This window comes from Canis lupus, chromosome 14 (genome assembly GCF_011100685.1).
Source record: "Canis lupus familiaris isolate Mischka breed German Shepherd chromosome 14, alternate assembly UU_Cfam_GSD_1.0, whole genome shotgun sequence".
Classification (NCBI taxonomy): domain Eukaryota; kingdom Metazoa; phylum Chordata; class Mammalia; order Carnivora; family Canidae; genus Canis; species Canis lupus.
The window spans coordinates 41,491,166-41,518,767 of NC_049235.1; the positions used below are offsets into that span (position 1 = coordinate 41,491,166).

Below are 27,602 nucleotides of genomic sequence, written 5' to 3' on the forward strand. Positions count from 1 at the left end.
TTTGCATTGTTGTTGAAGATGAATAGGAATTGTATATTGTGCTGGAACTTCTATGAGTCAATAAAAGAAAAGGATTGATATAAATAACCGGTTTTGCCTCCCTGTGGCCAATTTCTCGCTTTCTAAAACCTTATGGAAACAATCCAAAATATACACATATACATACATATTTAAGTTAATGCTATTGCAAATAAGAATTTGAGAAATGTGGACCTGATTAATGTTAACTGGGTTTTATAATATTTTATGCACAAGTGTTCAAAAATAAAGTTTAAATAAATGCAAAGAAAAATACCCATTTAATTTACATTGGCAGTAAAAGTGAAATAAAATAAATATAGTTTTAATATAAAATCAGGCAATCTTGTTAATAAGGGAATAAATAGCTCAAAAGAACAGCTGCTTTTTTATGAGTCCAATACTGGCATTCAAAACGCTATAATTCAGCTCAAATGTACAAATTAAACATTGTTACTGTAGGACCTAATGATAGCAAGAGTAAACATAGGGCTTCATCCTGTTTTCTTTATCTAGAAGTCTTCTGTTACAGGTACGATCCCAGTGTCAACCTAAATAAAGAGTTAAACTGAGGAAAGTTTGACTTACCAGAAAAATGAGTTTATTCTTGAATAGCAGAGGAACTGCAATTCAGAAAATGCAAACTGGAGCAGCTACACGCGACAGCTCTGAGGGATAGGGGGTGGCTGTGCTTACGGAACGAGGAGTTGCAAACAGGGCGAGGAGGTCCAACCGGACCCCAAGCAGTCAGTTCATCGGCTGGAGGACTGGGAGAGATTCTTGGTAGCTATTCATTGGCCTGGAGGTAAATTCTGGTTTTCTGTAAGTTAGGGATTTATGGGAGATCAGTCTCTTCAGTTCTTTTTTTTTTTTTTTTTAATATTTTATTTATTCATTCATGAGAGACACAGAGAGAGAGAGAGGCAGAGACACAAGCGGAGAGCGAAGCAGGCTCCATGCAGGGAGCCCGACGCGGGACTCCAACCCGGGTCACAAGGGTCACGCGCTGGGGGGGAAGGCAAGCGCCAAGCCGCTGAGCCACCCAGGCTGCCCTGTCTCTTCAATTCTTAAGTTGTATTCCCGAGGGTGCATGCATGGGATTCTTGATTTCATATCCTCTGGTACCATTTTAATTAGCAATAATCGCACCTTGGATAAACCTCACTTGCTTATGGTACTGCCGCTGCGCAAAGCTCCTCTAGTACCATTTTAATTAATTAATTAATTAGTTTTTATTGGAGTTCGACTTGCCAACACATAGCATAACACCCAGTGCTCATCTTGCCAGGTGCCCCCCCCAGTGCCCGTCACCCGGTCACCCCAACCCCCCCGCCCACCTCCCCTTCCACTACCCCTTGTTCATTTCCCAGAGTTAGGAGTCTCTCATGTTTTGTCTCCCTCACTGATATTTTCACTCATTTTCTCTTTCACTCTTTATTCTCTGGTACCGTTTTAGATTGAAATCCTTTCATACCAGTCTTACGGGGGGGAAAATATAAAGGTGGCGGGGAGGTGTCTAAAAACTTTGTTTTGGGGATCCCTGGGTGGCTCAGCGGTTTAGCGCCGCCTTCGGCCCAGGGCGTGACCCTGGAGACCCAGGATCGAGTCCCACGTCGGGCTCCCGGCATGGGGCCTGCTTCTCCCTCTGCCTGTGTCTACCTCCCTCGCTTCCTGTGCTTCTCAAGAATAAATTAATAAAATCTTAAAAAAAATAAAAATAAAAACCTTGTTTTGTGACCGGAGCACATGGTTTAACCATCGTCAGCATAAACGGGTAGCGAGGCGAGGGTGAAGGACCAGAAATCGCGTCTCTTCAGGAATAGCACAGGAACTGCAGTCGGGGAACCACACGCCGCAGCAAATCCCCCGCCAGGCCCGGAGAGGGTTTGGGGGTGGGGTGGGGGCGGCTCTATTTATAGGCAAGGAATACAAAGCCGGGCAAGGTGGGCCAGAGGCCAAGCAGGAAGCTCATTGGCGTAGGGAACCGGGAGATATTCTTGGCGGACGTTCATTGGTCAGGAGATGAGGCCCCGTCTTCTGTGCCTCACGTGGTTGGAGGAAATCGGTCTCGCGATGACGTTCGTTCCCGCCCCCTCCCCCCAGGACGCATGCGTGGGACTCTCGCTTCCGGGACAAGGAAGCCGTTTCCGGCAGGTGTCAAACGCCCTGTCCTAATCATAGACACCTAGGCCTGGAGGATTTGTGAGAATCCCATCTAATGACCAGCACGTAGAAGGTGCTCCACTTCACAAGTAAGCAAAGAAATGACCATTTAAACAAGTTGTTATGGGGGCACCCGGGTGGCTCAGTGCTTGAGCGTCCACCTTGGGCCCAGGGCGTGATCCTGGAGACCCGGGATCAAGTCCCACATCGGGCTCCCCGCATGGAGCCTGCTTCTCCCTCTGCCTGTGTCTCTGCCTCTCTCTCTCTCTCTCTCTGTGTCTCTCATGGATAAATAAATAAAATTAAAAAAAGAAACCTCACCAAGTTGTGTTTTCACCCTATTAGATAGTTCCTCGCCCCAGCCCCCCACTTCCGGCAACAAATGCTAATGTCCAGTGTTGGTGAGTGTGGGAAGATGGAAGGAAAACCACTTTCCTCCCCAATTAGTGGAGGCGTCTTTCTGTTCCTTTCCGAAGTACAGTCTCGCAGTGGTTATGGAAAACTGCAAATTCGTTCGTTATCTCTTTCACGTAGGAAATCTCTAAGAAAATGAGGGGCATGTGCAAATATTAATTTTTTTATAAGTAAAAAAAAAAGAAACAGTACAAATATCCATTAATTGGGGGGTAGTAGATAAATTATACCTGTACCATGGAATGCTGCAGAGTTAGTCAAACATTGTGGAAACTTTATTTGAATGGAAACATTTTCATGGTATACTACGACGTGTGGGGGAAAAACAGGCTGTATGGTAGTAGATCCTATATGATTCTGTTTTTTTTTTTTTTTTTTTTTTAAGATTTTACCTATTTATTCATGACACAGAGAGAGAGGCAGAGACACAGGCAGAGGGAGAAGCAGGCTCCATGCAGGGAGCCCGAGGTGGGACTCGATCCTGGGTCTCCAGGGTCATGACCTGGGCCAAAGGCGGCACTAAACCGCTGAGCCACCCGGGCTGCCCATATGATTCTGTTTTTGATAAAAACATAGCATTTGTAGAAACAAAAGGCTGGAAGTATATGCACCCAAGTGTTCAGTGTATAGTGATTGTCTCTGAGCGGTATATTTCTAATTTTCTTCATTGAGACTTTTTCATATTTCCCAAGCTTGCAATGTGCTTGTCAAATTACATAATCAGGAAAAAAATACGGCTTTCAAAATAGTGTAGCTTTGCCAGTCTCCTAAATTACAGAGCTATGAGTTGCCACTCTCATCTGAAAATGTAACCTGGTCTTCAAAAAAAAAAGAAAATGAAAATGAAAATGTAACCTGGAATATTTAGCATCCCTCTTGTAGTGAAGTTCAAGGCAACTTCTTCTACAATTCACTTTCAGGGCCTCTCTGGTTCTTCACATTGGAACACAATGCTGGATTCACACCGAGGCTTCCTCATCTCCAGGCTTTGTGGCATCTCTTCTCCAGACTTTTGCTCGCTCTTCTTCTCTGAGTCTCCTCACACAACGTCCTAGGATAAACCTACTTCCCACTACTGAACAGGGTTTGGAGGACAACCTTTTATTTCCTTCAGAGTTACTTGCTTCTCCCTGGGGACTTTCTCGGTAGCTTGGTCCCAGCAGTTGTGAGCAGTAGGTACTCAACCCAAAGCGGAGGAGTAGGTACTTAACCCAAATCTGTTGTCTTCCTTTTGGGCTTTCCTGGTGTGATACAGTGAGGAAGGTGCCCCTGGGAAGGAATTTGCTGACATGTTGAGGACTCCTGAGGTGACTTCATGGAGTTGAGTGGATGGTGACTCATCTGTTTGTATCTCTCAGTAGCAATGCTTTCCCAGCCTCTCTTAGGTTCCTTTGCATTATTAGCCTTTACAGTGAATATCAACTCTCTGCTTGACTTATTTTAAAACTTTATTATTTTAACCGACTTTGTCCTGGGCTGTTGTGATTTATAATAAGAAATAAATATTTGGTCCTCATCTTGTTTCTGGCATAGAGCTCCCAAAACTTTTGGAATTTCTTAAGTGATGAATGTGATACAAATGTCTTTGTGATGTTCATTAGGTGACTTTGGGAAAGACCTTAAGTCACCTAAGGATGGGGTCTGGTTGCCAGGGGGACCAGTGTTGTAGTTAGAGGTTTGTTTATTTATTTATTTATTTTTAAATATTTTATTTATTTATTCATGAGAGATACACAGAGAGAGAGGCAGAGACACAGGCAGAGGGAGAAGCAGGCCCCATGCGGAGGACTCGATCCTGGATATCCAGGATTGCGCCCTGGGCCAAAGGTGGTGCCAAACCACTGAGCCACCTGGGCTGCCCTATAGTTAGAGGTTTAGATTGAGTTCAGTCACCAATGGCCAATGATTTAATGCCTAAATAATAAAGCCTTCATACAACTCAAATGGATGGGGTTCAGGGAGGTTCTAGGTTGATGAACTAACTTGTGAAGATTTGGGGAGGGTGGTATGCTCAGAGAGGGTGTGGAAGCTCATGGCCCTTTCCCCATATCTTGCCCTATGCATCTCTTCTACCTGGCTCTACCTGGCTCTTCCTCTTATAACAAACTGGTAATCTAGTAAGTAAAATGTTTCTTTAAGTTCTGTGGGCCACTTTAGGACGTTAATGAAACTCAAGGAGAGGTACTGTTGAAACTTTATTTTTCTTTGTATATTTTTTTTATTGGAGTTTGATTTGCCAACATATAGTATAACACCCAGTGCTCATCCCGTCAAGTGACCCCCTCAGTGTTCCGTCACCCAGTCACCCCAACCCCCTGCCCACCTCCCTTCCACTACCCTTGTTCATTTCCCAGAGTTAGGAGTCTCTCATGTGCTATCACCCTTACTGATATTTTCCACTCATTTTCTCTCCTTTCCCTTTATTCCCTTTCACTATTTTTTATATTCCCCAAATGAATGAAACCATATAATGATTGTCCTTCTCCGATTGACTTTCTTCACTCAGCATACTACCCTCCAGTTCTATCCATGTTGAAGCAAATGGTGGGTATTTGTCATTTCTAATGGCTGAGTAATATTCCATTGTATACATAGACCACAGCTTCTTTATCCATTCATCTTTCGATGGACACCGAGGCTCCTTCCACAGTTTGGCTATTGTGGACATTGCTGCTGTAAACATTGGGGTGCAGGTGTCCTGCCATTTTACTGCATCTGTATCTTTGGGGTATATCCCCAGCAGTGCAATTGCTGGTTGTAGGGCAGCTCTATTTTTAACTCTTTGAGGAACCTCCACACAGTTTTCCAGAGTGGCTGCACCAGTTCACATTCCCACCAACAGTGCAGGAGGGTTCCCCTTTCTCCACATCCTCTCCAACATTTGTTGTTTCCTGTCTTGTTAAACTTTCAATCTATAGCCAGTGGGTCAGAAGTATCTGTAACAACCTGGACTTTCAGTTGGCATGAGAGGGGCAGTCTTGTGGGACTGAGCCCTTTACCTGTGGATCTGATGCCATCTGTAATAGATAGTGGGAGAATTGAGTTGAATTGTAGGACACCCAGCTGGTGTCAGAGAATTGCTTGGTGGTGTGGGAAAACCACCCCCACACATTGGATCTGGGGACAAAACCATCATTCAAGCATTCATTTATATACTTATTGGCTGATTGATTGATGAGATAATACATTGCCTTGTCAACTAATTCAAATGATACAGAAGTAAATGTTGCTTCCTCCTCAGAAGTCACAACTATTGTTATCCTATATGGGAATCCATCTAGGTATTTGTCTGCATATCTGGCATGTTGTGTGTGTATGTGTGTGTGTGTGTGTGTGTGTGTGTAAATGGATGTGACATGTCCAGATTTTGTTTCTCAAAAAATGGGATCATGCTTTTCTGCAGGCTTGCTTTTAGTCAGCCATTCTGGTGCTCATAGCTGTTTAGATAATTGCAATAATGGAAAAAGCAGTTTTTCATTATTGCAACCAATGCTGCAGTGAATACCCCTATATGATATCTTTGCACCACCTGTGTTAGAAAGCCACTCTCTCCTGGCTCGAGCTGCAGCCAGGCTAAGTGTCATTAATTGTGATAGTTGCTGCTTATGTTCACAGTCAGCAGAAACCCAACTGTCAAACTGAATATGAGCTGTAATAGTTATCACTTACTGAGTGCTCTCCATGTGCCTACTGCCTACTTAGGTCCCCATTTTGCCAAGGACAGTGAGGCTGGGAAGGGATATGGGTTATCCTTCATTGACATCATACAGGCCATCACAGTGTGACAATACTGCCGGCTTTCCACTCCACAACCTTGGCTCCTTTCTGAGGCTACGGCTTATTTCTAGGTGAATTGGTATCCCCCAGGGCAAACACCCAAATCAGAAGTTTTTCTTACTCACAGTGGCACATAATTCTAAAACAGGTGGGAAAAAAAATGGTATCAGTACATGCAGATACAATTTTATAGTCATAAAAAGGGTTTTATGAATAGTACAAGATGTGAAAATGATGACTGAAATTGGCATCTGGTAGATGCCAATTTTGGCTTCCTTGTTCTCGTGGTATAAGTGTAGCTCTGAAGTTTGCCTGTTCAGATTATAACCACCCTTGTACTTTTTCTTTGAACTTAATGGTTTGCCGTTAAACTTAGAGCAGTGTTACCTGAGAGATTACCTCTTTGCCAATAAAGAGATGGATGTCAGATGCCCTTGTTCCTCCTGCAGCCCCCTCAGCCATGGAAGGGGTGTAGCTATGACACGATGTAATTTCAGGCTCCTTCTCAACCTGGCATATCAGGGCTACCACAAATCAGGTGGGTTTGGCTGAAAGCTTAAATTTGTCATCTCTAGATTTATTAAAATCTCTCAACATATTTGTTGGGCACTGTGTGCCTGGAACTGTGCTGGGTCCCAAGGGTTCAGCTGTGAATGATACAAGCTTGGTCCCTGATCTTATGGAGGAAGACAATGATTGAGTATCTGATTCCAAATAATACTGACTACTACACAAAGAAAAGCAGGGCCGGGGCGCCTGGGTGGCTCAGGGCCCTGGGATCAAGCCCTGCATTGGGCTCCTGGCTCAGTGGGGATTCCGCTTCTCCCTCTCCCTCTTCTCCTCACTCTGCTCATGCTCTGTCTCTCTCAAATAAATAAATAAAATCTTAAAAAAAAAATGCAGGGACTATAAGAGCATACTACAGAGGCAGTTAACTTGGTCTTGGGGGTACTCTTCCTTAAACTGAGCCTTAAATGATCAGTGGGAATTGGCAGGTAAGGAGGGCAGGGCCCAAGGGTGGCTGCTCCAGGCATAGGGAAGAGCCCTGCAGTGGTGCTGAAGGCAATTCAGGAAACATGGAGAAACCTGGTGTGACTGGAGCCTCGGAATCCTGGAGGAGAGATGTGAGTATATGGGGACATACTCAGGGTGAATCAGGCAGTCCTTACTGGCCTCAGAAGTGATTTGAGTCTGAGGCAACAGGAAATCCTAGAAGGATTTTAATTAGTAACTTAAATATATTTGCTTTTTTTTTTTTTTTAAAAAAAAGAAAAACATGGGACTGAAGTGTAAGATAGAATGTTTACATGGTTTAGTTCCTTCTTTTAAAAATCTTGATATTTTTATATTTTATTTTTTAAGATTTTATTTATTCCTGAGAGACACAGAGAGAGGCAGAGACATAGGCAGAGGGAGAGACAGGCTCCCCGTGGGGAGCCTGACCTGGGACTCAATCTCAGGACCCTGGGATCATGACCTGAGCTGAAGTCAGCTATTTAACCACTGAGCAACTCAGATGCCCCAATCTTGACATTTTTAAAAGATTAATTTAATATTTTAGAGATAGAGAGAGAGCATGAGCATGGGTTGTGGGTAGAGGGAAAGGGAGAGAGGCCATCTCAAGCAGACTCCCTGCTGAGTGTGGAGCCTAATAGAAGGCTCCATCCTATGATCCTGGGATTATGACCTGAGCTGAAATCAAGAGTTGGATGCTCAACAGACTGCTCGACCCAGGCACCCCTAAAATCTTATTATTTTATTCTTTTTTAATTTTTGAGTGAGCTCTCTATGCCCAACATGGAGCTCAAACTCATGACCCTGAGATCAACAGTCATATGCTCTACTGACTGAGCCAGCCAGGTTCAACTAGTTCCTTCTTATTTTGGCACCGTTTGAAGAAAAAAATTTCAATTTGGAATTTCCTAAGTACCTGTTCGGTTGAGCACAATATATAAGCTGCTGTAGTGCTTGCAAATACTACTAGTAACCTGCTCTAGAGCACTTATCTAGTGCCAGGCTTGATATTTTTGTACTTTACAAATATTCAACTCATTGAATTTAGGTATTATTTGATTTAGATGTTCCTGTGATCCCCATTTTACAAAGGAGAAGACTGAGGTACAGAGGTGAAGTAACTTGTCTAAGTTAGTTAGCAGTGGAGCTGGCAGGTGGCACCACTGTCCCTGCTCTAGTGGTGAAGGGCTTGGTCCTTTCCCCCAAAGAGCTGACAAAGCTGTCTGTTCCTTGCCAGGTACCAGCGCTGCCCCTTCTGGTCCAACCCTACTAACTTCTGGGCCAGTTCTTTCCTGGCTGTGGTGGGAATATCAGGACCTGCATCATCATCCAAGTAGGAGGCCCTTGGCTAGTCTTCTAGAATCTGCAGTTAGTTGAGGCTTTTTCTGTTCACTGCTTGTGATGGTTAATTTTATGTGTCATCTTGGGTGGGCCGCCAGATACCTGGTCAAACATTACTCTGGGTGTTTCTTTGAGGTTTTTTTTTTTTTTTTTTTTTTTTTTTTAGGTGAGATTAACATTTAAATCAGTGAACTCTGAGTAAAACAAATTGCTCTCCATAGTTGGATGGGTGGGCCTCATCCAATCAGTTTAAGGACTATATAGAACAACAACAACAAAATGGAACTCTGAATAGGAGAGCATTCCACAGCAGACTGCCTTTACACTCAGATTGGAATATCAGTTCTCCTGTGTCTTCAGCCCACCGGCCCCACCCTAGAGATTTTGGATTTGTCAGCTTCTGTAATTGCTTGAGCCCGTTCCTTATAACAAATCTTCTTCTCTCTATATATATGCATCCTATTCGTTCTGTTTCTCTGGAGAACACTGACTAATACCCCTATCTCCAGCATTTGGTTCAGAGTATGTGCTCAATAAATATGAGCAGCATTAATAAGCCTGGGGCACCTGCCCATTGAGCCATAGCCTCTAGACAACCTCTTTTTTCAGTCTCACCACACATGTCCAGCTGGTTTGCATGGTTTTTTGGCTTGTGCCCTGGTTCATGCCTACTTTCCTTTGCTGGGGGACAGGCTTGACCTCGACTCAGGGCCTTGGCTAACATCTTGCTTACCCTTTACCAGCTTCCCACTCTGAGGTCCTGGTTTGTGTTGCCTTGCCACCCAATTACTGAGCTGTCTATTGATTTTGCCAGTGCCAAGAGAGCCTACCAGCCTTTTTTCTGATGTTGGCTCCTCTTAGATCCTGCTTCCCCCAGCTAGGAAAAGTGTAGGCTTTCTTCATACCCACTGGAAATGACATTGGGATTTTGACTCAAAGCTTTGCCTACCTCCCTCATCATTTCCAGAGCCAGTCATGTTCCTGGGTAGCTTCTGGTTCTATGTGGGACCTCTTTGGTCCTGGATCTCTATTTTCTTTTCTTTTTTTTTTTTTTTTTTTTTTTAAGATCTTTATTTATTTGAGAGAGAGAGAGAGAGAATGAGAATGAGTTGGGGGCGGGGCAGAGGGAGAGGGAGAAGCAGATTCCCTGCTGAGTAAGGAGCCTGATGTGAGGTTCAATCCCAGGACCCCAGGATCATGACCTGAGCCAAAGGCAGGTGCTTAACCGACTAAGCCGCCCAGGTGCCCTTAGATCCCTGTTTTCCCTTCTCATTTCTGCCACTGCATCACTGTATTCAGGCCATTGAAAATGCAGGACATACATATGCTTAATTGTAAAGAAGGAAGACAACAAGGACTATCACAGAGGCTGAGACTAAGGGCTAGGGTTGTCCTGAGATGGGAGAGAGAGACTTCATGGAGACAGCTGACTTGCTCTGGGCTTTGAAACTGAGCCAGATTTCAGCAGGAGGAGCTAACATTGGAAGGTGGACACAGATGTCTCAATGTGCAGCATGAGCTCAAAAGCAGCAAAGGGTGCAAAAAGTCTGGACGATGAAGGAGGTGGCTGGGAGATGGAGAAAGAATGGAAGGGAGAGTGGAGGAGGGTAAGCCCGGAAAGAATGGAGGAGAATCATCTTATGTAGAAATATATTCAGAATGAGCAAAGGAGGTGTTCTGTTGTCCTTTGACCAGTTTCACTTCTGCTAAATAATTACAGTGAGGTACCTTGTCTGAGAGTTTATAACACAAGGATTAGAGCAATGTGTTTACACTTTTTGATGGCTGTTGGGTGTAGGAGTTCTGGCCTGAGAGTCTGGAGAACCAGAGTCTCATCTTGGCTGAACCACTAAAGAGTTGGAAGAGCTTTGGTAAGGAGGGAAGGGGTCTCAGATCCCTCTTCTGGGAAACAGGGATTATGGAATGAACTGGATAAGATCTAACATTTCTTTCAGATATGAAACTTTAAAAGTTTGACATAAATTTTGCTCTTAGGAGTAACTGCAGGAGTGGATATACACACATTATATAGATACACATACACACATATATATATGTATGTTTGTATAAGGATTTTTTAATTATAAAATTTCAAACATACATAAAAGTATGTTTACCCAATTGTTAAAGATCTTACCACATTTTCTTCATCTATTCCTCTCCCCTCCCCTCTCTTTTTGGTTGAATTATTTTAAAAACACTAACATCATGTCCTTTTACCTCTGGATACTTAAGTGTTCTAACATATATGAACATTAAAAAAAAAAAGAATTACAATGCCATTAATACATTTAACAAAAAGAGCTTTATGTCATCTAAAATTCAGATGATAGGGGCTCCTGAGTGGCTTGGTCAGTTAAGTGTCTGACTCTTGATTTCAGCTCGGGTCATGATCTCAAGGCTGTGAGATGGAGCCCCTCCCCTCATGGGGTTCTGTGCTCAGTGGGGAGTTTGCTTGAGATCCTTTCTCTCTGCCCCGCCCCCTGTGCACTCTCTCTCTCAAATAAATAAATAAATAAAATAAATTCTCAAAATTTGAACCATAATACAATTTTCTCAGTCCTCTGAAAAATATCTGTTCCCCATCCTTTTGTTTCAATCAGGATCCACATGTGACATTTGGTTGTTGTCTCTCTAATCTCTTTTAAAGAACAGATATTAAATTAAATTTAGTTAGTGTATTTATTTTTTATTTCTTTATTTAAAAAATTATTTATTTAAGAGAGGGAGAGTGAGAGAGAGTGCCTGTGCACAGGGGGAGGGGCAGCAGGCAAGAAGGACAAGAAGACTCCCTGCTGAGCAGGGAGCCCAACTCAAGGCTTAATCCCAGGACCCTGAGATCATGACCTGAGCCAAAATCAAGTGGATGCTTAACTGACTGAGCCACCCAGGCGCCCCTGTATTTATTTTTAAAGTTCTATTTATTTAAGTAATCAGTCCACCCAGTGTGGGATTTGAACTCATGACCCTAAGATCAAGAGTTGCATGTGCTTCTGATTGAGCTAGCCAGGCACCCCAAGAACAGATATTTTAAGATTTATTTATTTGAGAGAGAGAGAGAGAGAGAGAGAGAGAGAATGCATGGTGGGGAGGGACAGAGGGAGAAGGAGAAGCAAACTCCCTGCTGATCATGGAGCCTGATGTGGGGCTCGATCCCACAACCCTACGATCACCACCTGAGCTGAAACCAAGAGTGAGATGTTTAACTGTGCCACCCAGGTACCCCAAGAACAGATATTTTAAATGCAGACAAAAAGTTGTTCTTTTCAGACCAGAGAGGGTGGGCCTAGGGAGCATTTAAGAGGACAGTGCAAATAGCATTGTGACCAGGCACCCCTCAGTTGGCTTCCCATCTAAGGAAGGCAGGTACTGTTTCTCTCTCAGGTCCTTTTTCATGGACTCTTGAGCCATTAGGATCTATTTTCAAGTCCATTGCCTTAACCACTCGGCCATGACTACCTATCTAGGATCTATTTTCAAAGAAATATGCAGTTTTATCTGTGGCCACATCATTAAAACCAAAGGGAACTGAGCAGTTGAAATCTTGTGCTGTGCTTTGAAAACATATCCCCATTGTCCCCTGCTCACCTGTTTTGTGGAAGTGATCAGAAACAGACCCTTGGAGCTGTCTTCCTAATATATTTAAAACCACTTTGGTCATATACAATGTACCTTATATTCTGCTCCAGCCAATCTGTGTAGCCACTGATGTGGCTAGTGATGTAGTTGGTCTCTCTCATTTTCTTCGGTTTCTTACTGGCTGGCTTTACTTCAGTCTCCCATTAAGGCCCATTCCTTTAGATAAAAGGAAGTCAGGAAGCCTGGGAGCTGATTCTGGCTCTGCTAGTGGCCCAGGCAACATGATCTTGGGCAAGTTACATCACCTCTCTTGACTTCTGTAAGTAAAGGCTCTGACTCAAACGACCAGAGCATGGAGTGATTGACCAGGACCTCCCTTTCAGCAGAATCCTCAGGTGACAGTTTCCCTGCTGTGTGGCCCCTTTGTGCTTCCCATGATGCTTTGACTGTTACCTCTGTCCTTCCACCGCCTTCATGGTCAGTCCTCCTTGGAAAGGTCCTGCGCTCTGTACCCCTTTGTTCCTCTACCTCACAGAGAGACCCTCTTTATAGCTGGAAAAGATCTGCTTGGTGAATTCAGACTCTAAGATGTAATTGGCTGTTACCAAATTAGGGTGCTCCTCCTTGAAGCTCATTTTCATTTTGGTGAATGAACGTATTTAGCTAATTGATAGAGAAGTAGAATTTTATTTATTTTATGTTTTTTAAAGATTGTATTCATTTATTCATGAGAGATACACAGAGATACAGGCAGAGGGAGAAGCAGGCTCCCTGTGGGAAGCCCGATGCGGGACTCAATCCCAAGACCCTGGGATCACGCCCTGAGCTAAAGGCAGATGTTTAACCAGTGTCTGAGTCACCCACGTGCCCCAAGAGGTAGAATTTTAATTCCCAGTTCCCAGCTGGCTTCTGATTACCGTCATATCACAACTCAAAGGTAGCTTCTTATCTTCCTCAGGAGGGTGGATTTGAGAGCAGCTGACTGAAAGCATCTTTGTGAGAGAGTAAAACACCCACCACCAAGATTTTGCAGAGGGGAGGGTGTGGTGACAGGAGCTGGAGGCCTGCTGTGCCCAGACCTGCCATGGGGAGGGCTTGGGGAGCATGGTGGCTTGGAGGACCATATGTGCCCAGGAAGTCTCTGACATGGAAAGGAGAAGGAAAATGGGTGGAGGAGAAAGAACATGGATCTTGAGACCTGGGTTTGAATCCCACTTTAGACATTTCCTGGCTCTGTGGATGTGGACAAATCCTCAACCATTTTCAGCCTCAGTTTCCATCTGTAAAAATGGAGATAGCAATAATACCTGTCTTGTAACATTACTGTGGAGATAGGCTTGTTTTAGAGACTAAGTGAATTAATTAATGTGAAAGTACCTGGCAAAAAGTAGGCCTGGGACCCTGTCTCCAGAGATTCTGGGTGGCCAGGTATTCTTCTTCTTCTTCTTCTTCCTTCTTCTTCCTTTTCTTCTTCTTCTTCTTCTTCTTCTTCTCCTCCTCCTCCTCCTCCTCCTCCTCCTCCTCCTCCTTCTTCTTCTTTCTTCTTCTTCCTTTCCTTTCCTTTCTTCTTCTCCTTCCTTTCCTTTCTTCTTCCTTTCCTTTCTTCTTCTTCTTTTTTTTAAAGATTTTATTTACTTATTCATGAGACACACACACACACACACAGGCAGAGACACAGGCAGAGGCTAGAAGCAGGCTCCATACAGGGAGCCTGACATGGGACTCCATCCCAGGTCTCTAGGATCACGCAGGGGGCTGAAGGCGGCGCTAAACCGCTGAGCCACCTGGGCTGCCCTTCTTATTTTTTAAAGCTCCTCAGGAGATCTGAATGTCAGGATTTATAATAGCAGTGATAATATATTTTTTGTTCCTTTACATAATTCAGAGTGTCGCCCAGGGGTCAAGCCTAAGTGTTAGTAGGCCATTGGTTCCTCATTTCCAAAAAGGAAATAATGCAGGCCAAAGAACCTTATTAGACTCACAGAACTACAGGGTTGAATGGTCATCCAGCCCAATTATTCATCTGTTAGTTGAATCTTCTTTGCATTATTCTTGCCAAGTGGTGTTTTAAGCCAGTGTTTTTCTAATTTTAGCAGAATCACCTGGAGGTCTTGTCAAAACCCAGAATGTTGAGTTTAGCCCTGGGGTTTCTGAATCTGTGGTTCTAGGGTGGGGCCTGAGAATTTTCATTTCTAATAAATCCCCTGGTGATGGTGATGCTGCTGGTCTGGGACCACACTTTGAGAACCACTGATCTGGACAATGCTTGGATACCTCCAGAAACAGAGAAATTCCTCCCTCGTGAGCTTGTTCACTCATCTTCTGATAGTTTGTAGCACTGACACAATCTGCTGGAAGGGTCTTTCTGATGTTAATCTGAAATCTGTCTTCCTACCCCTTTTACCCATAGGCTCTTTGTCTTGCCTCTTTGATGGTAGCCTTAAAAATTATTCATCTTAGCCTTCACAGAAAGTATTTTTATTAGCTTTGGCTTGTGATTCACTATGCTAAGGGTAAAAGAGAACCTGACAATATTGGTACTCTGGACATATGGTAAAAACCTTAAACCATTCTAAGGGAGAAAAAATCTGATCTTCTGTTCCTGGGATAACACCTTCAGTTGAACGATTGTATTGTGAGTGCCTAACATGTTTGAAGAGTATGAGGTACCCAGGTGAACAGCCACTTCAGGAATTCCTTTGGAAGGCTGGAATGGCCACTCAATGGATATGGATTTTTAGTGATGAACAGCTCAGTGCTCCTCTGTGGTTCCACCACAGCTTTGTGGACTTATGACCATTATAGCAATGAAATGCATATTTTGGCACACATGCAACTTACTCAAGAAATAAAAATTTAATAGACATATATCTGAAAGTTTCTAGCACTTCAGGGAGATTTTGAGATTTATTCTAGCATACCATACAATGAGTTTTATTGGGAACGGCAAAAATATATAATTTTAATAGGAATAGGTAAGCACAAAACGTTGACACCACTGAAAAAATATTGGCTATGCCAAAGCAACCCCCATAAAAGTTTGCAGAATGTTTCAGAAAAGAATTATTAGGGGCTGATTTTTAAGGAAACATATCTATGTTTCCAAGGAAAGAGCAGATATTTGCTGCCTTTGAAGAGAGGCTATCCTGCTGATCTTGTAGCTATGTAAGGAAAGATCACACACGTTGTTTTGTGTATATTTGGTGAAAAATCCTAATTAATAATTAGAGGTATAATAGCCTTGTAAGTCAGACATGTTTTAGGAAAAACACTTTATGGTGATACTACAGTGCTCTTTTGCATTCAAAAGATGGAAATTTGAGTATTAGGCAACCGGGTGTTTTTCCCTTAGAGATGGCACTGTCCTCATTCCCATTCTTCACTCCTTTGCCCAAGTGAAGAGGATTGATTTCTTTTCTTTTCTTTTCTTTTCTTTTCTTTTCTTTTCTTTTCTTTTCTTTTCTTTTCTTTTCTTTTCTTTTCTTTTCTTTTCTTTTCTTTTCTTTTCTTTCTTTCTTTTCTTTTCTTTTCTTTTCTTTTCTTTCTTTCTTTTCTTTTCTTTTCTTTTCTTTTCTTTTCTTTTTTCTTTTCTTTTTTTTTTAAAGGATTGATTTCTTACTGTTGATTGTAGGGTGTGAATCTTGGTGCTTCTAGGCATGGAGCTTTCTTTTTTTTAATTTCTTTTTCTTTTTCAAGAGTTTATTCAAATTCCAGTTAGTTAACGTACAGTGTAATATTAGTTTTATGTGTAGAATTTAATGATTCATCACTTACATACAATGCTCAGTGCTCATCACAACAAATGCCCTCCTTAATCCCCATTACCTATTTAGCCTATCCCTAGGTATGGAGCTTTAAAGCGCCACTCTTTTGTGACCTTAACCTCTCTCTCTGATTTTGATTGCTGATAAAAAATGGGAGAATAGGGGCACCTGGGTATCTCAGTTGATTGAGCATCTGCCTTCGACTCAGGTCATGATTTTGGGGTTCTGAGATCGAGCTCCATATGGGTGGGACTCCCTGTTCAGCAGGGAGTCTGCTTCTCTCTCTCTCTCTTTCTCTCTCTCTCTCTTTCTCTCCCTCTGCCTCTCTCTACTGCTCATTTTCTCTCTCTTTCTCAAATAAATAAAGTTTAAAATAATGGGAGAATAATACCTCCCCCATTGATTCTTTTTTTTTATTTAAACCAAGAATCAGACTCTTTTTTAAAAATTTTTATTTATTTATGATAGTCACACAAAGAGAGAGAGAGAGAGAGGCAGAGACATAGGCAGAGGGAGAAGCAGGCTCCATGTACCAGGAGTCTGATGTGGGATTCGATCCCGGGTCTCCAGGATCGCGCCCTGGGCCAAAGGCAGGCGCCAAACCGCTGCGCCGCCCAGGGATCCCTCCCCCATTGATTCTTATGAGACATAATAGAATGTTATCTCTGACCCACTCAGCATGCTCAGCCTGGTGACCAACAAATACCTCTGTAATAGTTCATACACTTTGAGATGAGGGTCAGTAAGTAGTGACACACATACCCCAAGGAAAAGAATGCTAGTAGGTCACTTCCCAAAGAATATTGCACCAGGTGCCCAAAGTCTCTTGACTGAGAATAATAGCAGTTCTTCCCAAACTGTGTGTCCTGGATCACTGGTGTCCAGTCAGATCTTAAGAAGTCCGTTGTGCTAACTGAGGGTTAATGGAGGAATGTGGGTGGAGGATGGGCTAAATGGGTCCTGGATCTCTAGGAGGGCACTTGTATGATGAGTACTGGGAGTTATATGTAAGTGATGAATAACTGAATTCTACTCCTGAAACCAATATTACACTATATGTTAGCTAACTAGAATTTAAATAACATTGTGTTGAAAAAAAAAAAAAAAAGATCTGTTGTGTTAAAAGGACTTTATGGTCAATACATTTGGCTAATCTTGCTAAGGGCTGTGAAGAGCTCAACAGCAATGAATCTTGTTCAGCTTTGTTTAAGGAAGCATTTTCTAAGTTTATTCCAGTGGTAAAAAACTTATTTTCATAACAAGACTATTAACACCCTGTGAGACTCTGGTACCCGTCAGAGCAGTTTGAGAGCAAAGACCTTTAAGTCAGCAGGAGAGCCTTTGTCCTTGGTGCCTAGTAGAGTCCCAGCTGTGGTAGGTATGGTTATATGTGTCAGTGTCCTGATGATTCCTGCTAAAACAGTGACTTGTGGAGGGCACGATTTGTTGGCCTTATCACCCCAAGCAGGGAATCTGGCCCAAATCTTTCTCCCATAAGCCTCTGTTGCTACCACCCTACCAGGCGAAAGAACTTCAATGAGCAGACTTGGGAGCAGCCAAGGTCTTGGTCTGACTGATCTTTCTGGAGAAGTCACGATGAGGGCTGTTTCCCCAGCTATCTGAAGCAGAGGTGACTGCCCTCAGTGAATCACACTCCCTGAGGTCAGACCTGAGCGATGGTCAGGTGCCAGAGACTCCTGAGGAAGATGCTTCCAGCAGGCCTCCACAGAGGACTTGTTGGCCAAAGATAGGCGGGAGACCTGGAATAAAGGGTTCTGTTCTCCAGCAACAGATTTCATCATTGCAAGGTTCCCACGGGCTGTGTTTCTATTTTGTTTCTCCCTGCAGTTTCAATCCTCTTTCCTCTCAGAAAGGAATCTTTTGTGTTTGGCCTCGTCCGGGCTTTGGGAGACTTCCTGCCTGCACCAGCTCCCGCTTCCCCTTCGTGTGCCGACTTGCTGCGGCGGCGGCGGCGAGGCACACTCACCAGGTTCCCTCCCGGGGCTCCCGCTCGGCCCGCAAGGCCCGCCCAGCTACACGTCTTCAAACGCGTTCCCTTCTGCGGAGGAATGAGCTGTTGCCCGAGCCGGGCTCTGTGACACGGAGGACTGGCTAATTGGCCGGCTGCCCCGAGTGCTAATCTGGAAGCGATCAGTGGAGGAAAAAGATAACACAGCTGTGATTTTCAAGGAGACAGGTCCCGGTTTTTCTACCTGCCAACCACGTTTCCTCTGTGGAGTTTTTCCGCAAGAGCTGTAAAAGAGACCTTTTAATCTTGTTTCAAAAGCCTGGAGGCCCGCATCTTTCCAGATCTTGGGAAGAAAGCAGGCCAGGGAAACGTGCGCTGCCGAGGAGCCCCGGGTTTATAAGGAAATACAGGGGCGGGAGGGAGGGCAGGCAGGCGGGATGCCTTGCAACGCTGTGGCTTAGCTTTGCGTGTACTCGAGAGGGCCTGGTGCACTTGGCCTCTGAGTGCTTTCACCCACACGTATGATATGATTTGGGAGTGGGGGCGGAGGGTGTTTCAGAGATTGACGAACATAAATCTGTCAGTGGGTGATTTTCAGACATCTGCCTGGAGCAATTGCAGACAAACACGGGAGTTATTGGAGCCACAGATACGCCTGACAATGCCTGGGAAAACTGGAGCCAGAGGATCTCCTGGGAGACTTCTGGGCCAGAGGAAAAGGTTGTGTCAGTAATAAATAGTTTATCATTTAACTTTTGGATCTAAAAGGAGAGAAAAAAAGAAGAATCAGTCCGGAGTGGGGGCTTGGGTATTAGGTATTGTTTTTGTTAGAAGTTGATGCTATAGAAACGCACAGATCCTGACAGTGTCTGTGTGCATTGGGCATCTTGAGTCACGGCTGCCACCAGGCTGGCTTTAGTTTAGCGACAAGGCCTGGGAAGTCCCCAGGATGTGGTTTTAGAGATTTACTCAACTGGATTATTTCATCTTTCTTAGTACATAACTGGCAGGGCTACTTGCTGATTTATAGTAGACATTTCTGCTGCTTGGTGCAGTACAGTGGATTCAACAGTTGTTATTGTGGTTACGTTTAAAAATACTTAAAATATGGTTGATTTGCAGGGTAGAATGCATGTGGTAGATGGCAGCTGGGCACCTGGGGCTTCTCCAAGCCTCAATACCTTAATCTTTAAAATGGGGAGGACAATGCTTGCCATGAAAAGTTGTTAAAAGAGCTGGTCGCCAGTTGGGCCAACAATTGATATGGTCTTGCCTTTCACAAAATGCCAACTTTTCATTTTGAAGATTCAAGAGTGGTGTACTTAAGGAAATGACACCCATGTATGTATTTGGCAGGAGCAAAAGGAGACCCCGCATTTTGTAAGATCCATTCCATCTCTTCCCCCGACAGCATTTTTCTGATGACTATCTGCTTTCTGTTGCCTATGTCTCTGCTTTACTTTCTTCCTGTCACACCTTGCCCAACTGGCATCTCACAGGAAAAGGTTGAGAAATGCTATGTATAGGGCTCGTGTCACCGTGTGAGAGTAGAACACAGAGAAATCCCCACCAGAATCAGAGATGGACTTGTGGTTGTTGTTACTTTGTGTCAAAGAGCAGACAGCTGGTTTCTCTCTTATTCTCCCTAGGGCATTCCATAAACTTCAAATTTCAAAGCATAAAGCTTCAACCCACTTTGGTGGGCAAGGGGAAGGGGCATCTTCCTAAGACCTTTGATTCCTGTGTCTCTGAATTCCTGGAGCACCAACTGCTGATGCTCTGCTATGTTCACTTGAAGGCAGGAGAACACCATTAAAAGCAGCAGACTTGGATTTATTCAGATAGGGTGTGGAAGCCCACTTAGTATCCACAGTCATGTGATATGGGACATATTGGTTTACTTTCCTATCTTCCTCCTTCATCGTCTAATTGCAAACATTGCACTGGATGATATATGTACTTGCACAGTGTACTGCACACTGGTAAGTCTTCACTACATGTTTATTAATAATAACAGACAGTATGTTTTAGATTATTGTTCCATATGTGTCACACTAATCTCTTTATTTCATTTTTAAGTACCATAAGAAGGACTGGGTCTCATATTTCTTGAGTCCCGCATGGGGTCACCACATCATTGACTGAACACACAGGATGGATGGTCATTCAATGTTTGGAACATTGGTCTCTACTGACAAGGCAAAGTCAATCATTAGCAGAGGAAGGTTGGCGCCAGAATCTGCTTAAGACACTGTAAGCCGGGCAGCCCGGGTGGCTCAGCGGTTTAGCGCTGCCTTCAGCCCAGGGCCTGATCCTGGAGACCCGGGATCAAGTCCCACGTCGGGCTCCCTGCATGGAGCCTGCTTCTCCCTCTGCCTGTGTATCTGCCTCTCTCTCTCTGTCTCTCATGAATAAATAAATAAAAAATCTTTAAAAAAAAGATGCTATAAGCCATTTTCTAAAAGTTTCAGATATGTTTCTGGAATTTGCCGGTTATACCATAACAGTGGCATTCTCTAATAAATTCTTAATATTTCCAGACAACTGTTTCCAGATAAATGAAGTTATCTAGTTTTAAAACCTGCCAAACATTCCTAGTATGTATCCCTAGGACTTTTTTTTTTAGAGTTTGGAATGTTTCCAGTCTACCACAGTCTATGTTTCTTTTCTATAAATTCTCTGATATTAAGCTCCTTCTCTCAGTTGAGATTACCAGAGAGGGATTCAATATGGAACGTGAATGTTGTATTATTGATATAGTCAATCTGCAATTCAAGAGCAGGTGGCAATAATGATGCCTTAGCAAAAAAGATGCAGATGTTCTGGAAATATCCATTCCAGTAAAAAGTGTGTTGCAAAAATGAATAGATGCTGTTTGTAAGAGTATATGAAATTCTTTTCTAGGTTTCAAAATATGTTTACTGCACACCTTGAGGTATGAGTGAGTTAAGTTGAAAATGTATTATTTTTTTCAAAAAATGTATAATTAACAATACAAGTATTTTCAACTTCATTGATTCTCCCTATGGCCTCACTTTTCTCTCACAGTGCCTCCTTTTCAGACTTGCCTGGGAGAAGACCTGGACCGCTTAGCTTGACCCAGGGGACAGGTTCAGGCTGGGAGAGACCAAGAGGCAAGACTAGTTCCTAGTTCAGGGATTGTGCCAAAAATGTCCAGTATTTAATTGTACAGAGTTAAATACTGGACTCTTGGAAGAGGCACATGATACCCTTCTAAATTCTAGGCTGCTATAATGGAGAGGGAAATATTTCATGGTTCATGAAAATCTAATTGCTTAGGCTTCTGCAGATTGATAATATAATACCTTGAAATGATTATGTGGGGAAGAAAAATGAAAGGTGTCATATGAGTCCTCCCAAACATTATTCAACAGATTCCAAATCTGGACTGATATTCTTATCTGTGGCATTTCAATCAATTCAACTAAAGGAAGCTAGCTTATCTGTATGTAAAATGTGCTAATTCAGTTGGTAGATTGGCACATGAGGTTGTTCCTATCCTCTTTTCTAGTATCTTTTCTTTTTTAAAAAGATTTTATTTATTTATTTGAGAGAGGGAGGGAGAGAGAGAGAGAGAGAGAGAGAACAGAGGGAGAGGGAGAAGCAGACTCCTCTACATCAGTCGAGAACCTGATGCGGGGCTTGCTCTCAGGACCCTGAGATCATGACCTGAGCCAAAGGCAGATGCTTAACCAACTGAACCACCCAAGTGCCCTCTCTTTACTAGTTTTTTTGAGGATGGGGACTGGAACATACTTGAAGACTTAGGCTCTAGCTTGGGAAGGGCAGGGAGCCATAGGCTATAACCTCAGGGGAAGAGAAGAAAGAAAATGGCATCCCCTTATAGATCTTTTGTGTTACTTGCTCCATGGAAGGCCTGTGGGTCAAAGGGCAACTGGACAACCCATTGGTGAGGGCAGAAAAGGCGGTATGTCTTACAGATTCATCCCTGCATGCCTTATTTATTCTTCACTTGTGCCATTCATTTACATAGGATACCTTTACCCGTAACTTGGAGTATTTTCACCCCTCAGTGTTGGTAAATTGTAGGACAGTGTTGGGTAAAGGAGTGAAGGCATGCTATTGTGTGATTCCCAAGATTCCTAGTGGAAGGTAAATAGCATTTTCTTTGTTTCTGTTTGAACAGAAGATAAGGAGGAAGCTGGACTTTCAGGCCTTCATAAAATGCCACTCTAGCTCTTGGTCTGCATATAGGCTCCTGGGTATATGGCTTCTCTTTTCTTTTCTTTTCTTTCTTTTCTTTTCTTCTTTCTTTCTTTCTTTCTTTCTTTCTTTCTTTCTTTCTTTCTTTCTTTCTTTCTTTCTCTTTTTTTAAGATTTTATTCTAAGTAATCTGCACACCCCATGTGGGACTTGACTCACAACTCCGAGATCAAGAGTCACATGCTCTACTGACTAAGCCAGCCAGGTGACCCCTGGGTGTGTACTTTTGAATAATGCAGATGGATGCAGTTGAACTCTACCTCACTCCACCTTTTACTGTTGCCTGACCTGCCATACTCAGGGAGGCCTCATGATTTCCCCATCAGCTGCAGGATTAGCACTATCAAGGTAGCAATGGTCACCTCTGGTGTTGGCATCTTCATTTATTATTTACACAGTCTGTTTCAAGCATTATCCCATGTGTTTAGAGACAGTGTTAATTGATAACAGTTGTTGGGTGGCAGGGGTCTGGCAATGTAAATATTCTCTTTTTAATATTTATTCTCATGGAAATAATTCCCCTTTATAAGTCTTTTTACTGCAGATTGTTTTTTTCTCCTTTAATATAATCTCAATGTAACACCAGCGTCCTATACCTAGCATAGATTATAAAGGGTGTAGATGTCTGATAAGGAAAAGATTCCCTTCTCAAAGAGAAGATTCCCTAACAGGGAGTCCATTTAAACACCAGATGATCCCATACAGGAAAGCTGGTGATTTCAGAGATAAACCCAGAAGTTTGGAATGAAACTTATACAAGGACATTGGCCACATAAGAGTGTGGCTCCATCGGCTTCCTCATCAGCTTTCCCTTACCCTCTGCTGAATTACAACTCCAGGTCCTGCCTGAGTCCTAATGGCCTATTTTGCCTAAAGACTATGTCTTGCATAAATACCTAGTTCTAGAATTTAGGAAATATGGTGAAGATTGTTCTGTTTTAAGGTTTCAGGCCAAGTGCAGGCCCATATTCTCAGCCAAGATAATTATTGGTGTGTGAATAAATTATGCTTGCCTGCGCTTGTTGTCTACTTAAGCAAAGATAACATTTTAAATATCAGGACTCTCACTTCACACCACCAAGTCAAGATTATTCAACACTTCCATTAGGAGTGAGTTACTAAAGTATAAGATAATCCTTAAATTAAGCAATAAATAATTAAAGAAGTAAAGTTTTATGAGCAGGAGAGCAAACATAAGTAAACTGAATTTATATTCTGAAAGTTCCTTTTTTTTTTCAAAGGTTTTTATTTATGTATTCATGAGAGACACCGAGAAAGAGAGAGAGAGAGAGAGAGGGGCAGAGACACAGGCAGAGGGAGAAACAGGGTCCACGTGGAGAGCCCGCTATGGGACTCGATCCCAGGACCCTGGGATCTTGGCCTGAGCCGAAGGCAGATGCTCAACCGCCGAGCCACCCAGGTGTCCCTATATTCTGAAAGTTCTTTATAAAAATAACATCTTTCAAAATTAGTAAAGAGGTAGGAACAAGTGTATATGCTGTGTGATGCAGAGAGGTGGAATGGGAAATTTGTGAAGAATTATAGACTCTGAAGTGAGATGACCTGGGTATGAATCCTGGCACTGCCACTTTACCATCTAGGCAACCCCAGGCCAGTTACTTAATCTCTCTGGGCCTTAAGCTTGCCTTAGCTGTAAAATGGAGCAATCATAGTACTTTTTACAAAGGATTGGTGAGAGGATTAAATAAGTTAAAATATGTTAAATGCTTGGAACATTGCCTGAATTAAGTGCTATAAAAATACTAACTTTTAAATAAAAGCATTTAAAAAAATAAATAAAAGCATTTGTTTTGTCTTCCTTCTCTTTTTTCTTATCCTTTTCCTTTTCCTGTTCACTATCATCATCATTATCATCATCATCATCATCATCATCATCATCCATAATGAATGGCCAGGGCTGGCTGCTTACCATTACAGGCACAGTACAAAATGAAATTGCAGGGGCACCTGGGTGGCTCAGTCGGTTAAGTGTTTGCCTCCGGCTCAGGTCATGATCCTAGGGTCCTGGGATTGAGCCCCACATCGGGCTCCCTGTTCAGTGGAAGCCTGCTTCTCCCTTTCCTTCTACCTGCTGCTCCCCCTGCTTGTGCTCTTTCTGTCAAACAAAATCTTAAAAAAAAAAAAAGAAAAAGAAAAAGAAATTGCAGGGACTTTTGTTCAAAAATCAGGAATAGAGCTTTTTTCTTTCTCTTGTGGTGTTTCTCTCTTTCAACTATCATGGTGTTCTCTATTTACTATCTAATGACACACTTTGTTCAAACACAAGGATATTCCTCTGGCCAGCGCAGACCCTCACAAATGCTTGGGCATCCTCCCTGTAACTTGGTGCACTGTAAGTGCTCCTCTGACTTTGACCCTCCTTGTGTTTGAGTCTAGCCACCTGCTGGGGGTGGAGGTGAGCAGAGATAACTGGGCAGGGGTGGAGGAACCAGATGGCTGAGAACACCTTCTTAGGGAGGCAGGGAGGTGGCGGGAGGAGAGCCTGAACATGAGCACAGTCTGGCAGTGTTTCATTGTTTCATTGGACTTCACTTATACATTCAAAGATAAAATTATTGAGAATTTTCAAGATGTAGATCACAGAACATTAATACCCCAAGTGTGGATCCCTTTCGGAGCATGGGCTTCTGTGTCACGTGTCTGTGAAGCCAGTCCTGAAAAGTGCTGAATAGACGTGATGTTCCTTAGCAGTCAGTTAAAATACTGTTGTTGTTGTTTTGTTCTTAAGGATTTATTTCAGAAAGAGAAAGAGAGAGTGCAAGCTGGTGAGAGGCAGAGGGAGAGGAAGAGGGGAAGCGGATGCCTCGCTGAGTGTGGAGCCCCATGTGGGCTGATCTCCCGACTAGGAGATCAAGACCAGAGCCACAACCAAGAGTCAAAGGCTTAACCAAATGAGCCCAGGGGCTCCCAAACCCTGTTTTGATTATCAAGTGACTCTTTGGTTTCAGATACAAGAGTCTATAGAAACATCCAATAGAACCTGGATTTTGTTCTCAGATTTGGTGAGGCCAACACAGACTGGGTAAATCGTTTTAACTGTTTGTGAAGCTGGAACACAAACTGGGTAAATAATCTTAGCTATTTTTTTTTTCAGGAGAAAAAAATAATTGGTCTGTTTTAACCAAACAGACAATACAAGAGATTTAAAATAACTTCTACAAAGGTCTTTGTGCTCTCCTAACCCAAAGCATTAGACAGCATTTTCCAAAATGTATGACTTGAGAAGAGGGTTTTGTAGGGAAAAATTGGATTACTGGGTAAAATAAAATTAACGGTTAAAAAATTTAGGACTACTTACTTAATAGGACTAAATAATTTTCTGGTTATTTACCACATGTCTTATTCTTTATTAATTATTAATTTTAGACTTTGGAAAGAGCCAGGAAACGTGGAAAAAGAGCCATTCAGCAAACTGAAATATTATCAAATTTCAAAATGAATTTACCTTATAACTAAAGTTAGACTCATAGTTCTTCAACTGTCTCATCCCCTGCATGGTCTGCTCTTTTCCATCTATGGCTGTCTGCTCCCAGGATCACATTGTTGATGCTATCCTGTCCTTTACTCCACTGACCATCACTTTCATTCACCCTCTCCGGTGCCCTCACTTCCCTTCATCTTTAGCTTAACTGCCATGTTTCAGCATTGTGGGCATTTTTAATTGTCTCTTAATTCTTTATTTTTGCATACTCATCCCCCCTGAACCTGGCTGGCCGAGCCCTGATCCGGTTAAAACCACAACTATCTCCTCTGTGCTGGCACTTGACTGGAGAAAAACATCTCTGCTGACTGTCCTCGCTTTAAACCCTTGGTCTCAAATCTCAAAATGGACATTCACCATAGCAGCCATCGTATTTCCTTCACTTTCACGCTCTTCAGAATTACTGCACTCTGCCTTTTCCTCCTCACCCTCTCCCTGCCCTTGTCTTGGGACCCTGTCTCAGTCTTCATTAGGAAAATAGAAGTAGCTGGGTAGTAATTCTCTTACTGTTTTTTTCATCAGTTAATCTACCCACACTCCTTCCCTTCTCTCCTTATATCCTAATAAATTATCCTTCCATCCTATCAGACATATTTGTACTCTGTATCTGTTCACTTATTTTTCAGTTCATTAACTCTTGCAACTATCTCCTCTCCAGCATCACTGCTTCACAAACATCCCTACTCTGTCTAGAGGGATACACATCTAAAGCAAAAGATGTATTCTAACATCTCCTGCCTAAAAGATAAAATAGAAAACAAACCTTCCTTGACTCTACGTATCCTTCTAGCTTCCACTCCATTTTTCTGCAGACCTGAAAGACTTGCCTGCAATTTCTGAACCCACTTCCTTGTCTCATGTTCTCTGCTTAACTCATTCCGGTAGGGTTTTTTCCCCACTATTTCAAGGGCACCATTTCCTCCATGTTACTAAACCCAGTGATTTCATGTTATATGACACTTCCTCATTTTTGAAATCCTTTAGAAAAAATAAATCTTGATTTTCCTGATGTCATATGTCTTGCTCCTATCTTACTAGCCATTTTTTCTCTTGTCTTCTTTGCTAGTTCCTTCTCCCTTCTTTGCTAGATCTCTAAATGCCAGAGGCTTCTGGAGAATATTCCTGAGCTCTTTCTTAATCCCAACCAGTATTTTTCCCTCTGAGTGATCTCATCTAATTTTAAAATCTTCAGTATAACCTACACACCAGTGACTTCCAAATCTGTGTCTCTAGCTCTGACCTTTACTTGGAACGTCAGGTTTTCTATAGCCAACTGTTTATCTACATCATCATGTGGATGTTTGATAGGAAGCTCAAATTTATCATGGCTGTTGGAACACAGCTTTTGATATTTTCTTTACTCTCCAAATCTGCTTCTCTCCCTATTATTCCTCCTCAGTAGGCATTTCCATCATCCACTTAACTGCTGAAGCCAAAAATCTAGGAATTATTTTTATTTTCTCTTTACTGTTCTGTGTCAAATCTATCATCAAGACCTATCAATGCTTCCTATAGAATACATCCCTAATCTGCCCACTTTTTCAACCTCCAGTACCGCACTCCGCTATATTCTATCACTCTCTCTAACCTGAACAACTGCAGTAACATCCCCATTAATGTCTTTGCCTACGCTCTTGCACTATTATATTTTCTGTATATAACAGCCAGAGAAATGTTTAAAACATGTGAATCAGAGCATGCCTAAAACATTCCAAAGGCTTCCTATGATGCAGAATAAAATCCAACTTCCTGTGCTGGTTGTAAACTCTACTTGGTCTAGACCCTGTCAACTTCTCCGATTATCTTCTGTGACTCT

The 27,602-nt window shown here is 42.7% G+C and overlaps 1 protein-coding gene and 1 long non-coding RNA gene across 3 annotated transcripts in view; one reads left to right on the forward strand and one right to left on the reverse strand.

Annotated features, from left to right (window-relative positions):
* Window positions 1-217: 217 nt before the first annotated feature.
* On the reverse strand, window positions 218-1,966 carry LOC111098691. 2 transcript variants are annotated; one of them, XR_005369625.1, is made up of 3 exons: window positions 1,744-1,966; window positions 715-838; window positions 218-569 (listed from the first exon to the last, which is right to left on the reverse strand). It is a non-coding gene; the product is annotated as an uncharacterized LOC111098691 (long non-coding RNA). The 2 variants fall into 2 exon arrangements; XR_005369624.1 differs by having other exon boundaries at window positions 218-838.
* Window positions 1,967-2,159: 193 nt separating this feature from the next.
* Window positions 2,160-27,602, forward strand: part of CREB5 (cAMP responsive element binding protein 5) — a 494,262-nt gene continuing 468,819 nt past the window's right edge. Inside the window, exon 1 of the mRNA XM_038557200.1 lies at window positions 2,160-2,270. The gene's annotated coding sequence lies outside the window, so the exon portion shown is untranslated. The remainder of the gene's footprint in view (window positions 2,271-27,602) is intronic.